This window comes from Penaeus monodon, unplaced genomic scaffold (assembly GCF_015228065.2).
Source record: "Penaeus monodon isolate SGIC_2016 unplaced genomic scaffold, NSTDA_Pmon_1 PmonScaffold_1344, whole genome shotgun sequence".
Taxonomy (NCBI): Eukaryota; Metazoa; Arthropoda; class Malacostraca; order Decapoda; family Penaeidae; genus Penaeus; species Penaeus monodon.
In genome coordinates, this window is record NW_023642422.1 from 20,001 (window position 1) to 22,500 (window position 2,500).

The following is a 2,500-nucleotide window of genomic DNA, read 5'->3' on the forward strand; positions in this document are numbered from 1 at the left end:
CCCAATTTTAAGCCCGGACCCGGTGCCCATTCCCCTTTGGGCCGGGAGGGATTTTCAAATTTTAAAAAGGGGGGGCAACCGGGGAGGGAAATTTGAAAAGCTTGGGGGGGTCCCTTTTTTTCAATGACTGCCAGTGGTGGGCTGCAAACGGAGGGGAACAAGCACTTAACCCTATCAAGGGTACCACCCATATATTTTTAAAAATATATTTATATATTAAAATTATAATATATATATATAATTATATATAATGAGGGCTCTCTTTTTCCCGTTCACCACACAAAACCCCACCCAAAACACACCAAAACCCCCCCACACCACACACGCACACACACACACCACACACACACACAACCACACCACACCCACACCAAAAACCACACACACACACATAATATTATATATATATATATAATTTTAATTAATTATATATATATTTTTAATATCGTGTGTGGTGTGTGGGTGGGGTGTGTGTGTGTCTTTTGTGTGCAGTATATTAAATGTTGGTGTGGTGTGTGTGTATATATTATATTAAAATTATATATTAAAATATTTTATATAATATATATAATACATTTAATTTTATATATGTGTGTTTGTTGTGTTGTGTGTGTGTGGGGGTGTGTGTGTGCACCATGCAACACAAACCACACACCACACACCACACACACCCACACACACACACCACACCCAACACACACACACAAAAACACACACACACACTATATATATAATTTTAATATATATTAATTTTATATTATATTTTTATGTGTTGTGTGTGTGTGTGTGTGTTTTTTTTGTGTGGCATGTGCATACCACACCACACACAACACCCACACACACACCCCCCACAACCACCACACACACCCAAATTAATATTTATATTTTATTAAATTATTTATATAATATAAAAAATAAATTTTAATTACATAATATACATAAACACACTACACTACATATACTTAACCAACATAATTTTTTATAAACAATTAAAAGATGATGGTAAATATAAAATAAATTAAAATATATTTTAAAATATATAATAAAAAATTAAAAAATAAAAAAATATATATAAATATAAATATAAATATATAATAATAAAAATAATAAAATATATATAAATATATAATAAAAGATTTATAGATAGATTGGTGTTGGGTTTAAATTATTATTTAAAACATTAAAGAATTTTATATATTTATTAAAATATAAAATATATATATATCTAAAAAAATATAGTAAGATTTATTTATAGATAGATGTGTGTGTGTATATATATAGTATTATACATACATTATATATATATATATATATTATATATATATATATATATATATTATATATATATAACATTTATATATATATATATATATATATTATATATATAATCTATATATATTATATACTATATCTATATATATATTATGTATGTATATATCATATATATATATATATATATATATATGTCTGTGTGTGTGTGTGTGTGTGTGTGTGTGTGTGTGTGTGTGTGTGTGTGTGTGTGTGGTGTGCGTGTGTGTGTGTGTGTGTGTGTGAGTGTGTGTGTGTGTGTGTGTGTGTGAATATGTATATATGTGTGTATATATATGGACACCACACACACACACACCACACACACACACACACACACACACACACACACCACACACACACACACACACCCACATATATATATATATAATATATATATATATATATATATATATTATATATATATATATAAATATATTATATCTATATATATATATATATATATATATATGCACAGACATATACATATATTAGATATAAACATATATATACATAATATATAATATATATATATATATATATATATAGATATATATATATATATATATATATATATATATATATATATATATATATATATATATAACACGCTCAGATACAACGTACAGACACACATCAAGCATGTATACAATTATGGTATTTAATCAAGAATTTCATTGCAATCCGATTATTTCCTCCCCCCACCGAAAAAATGGAACACGAATTAAACGCAAAATATAAGGCTTAGATCAATAGATAAAGATCAGACATGCATGTCATACTTCTCAAAAATAGACAGTGCAGTAATGTGTGATTGTAATACATTTGAATAACGGAAGGCCTTATTAATCATGCTCTTAATGCCATCTTTTTTTTTAATGCCCCAGTTATAACAGTACAACACGCATGACTCAGCTAAATCAGCAATCAACAATGGAGAGATACCAACAAAGAGGAAATATGTTTGGTCCAGTACGTTATTTTTTTTCGCAACACTCATTTACAAATCTTAACTCGTATACTGAGAGTCGAGGCACTATGGGCACGCTATAATGTAATATGTCGAGCACAGCCATTATATGTGTGTGTGAGTTACGCCCGCATTCTACCGGAACTGAAGTGCTACGCCCACGCCCTCGCCTCGCCTTCCGCCACTCGGCCCTCCGCGACCGCCCGCCGCCGCCGCCCCGCG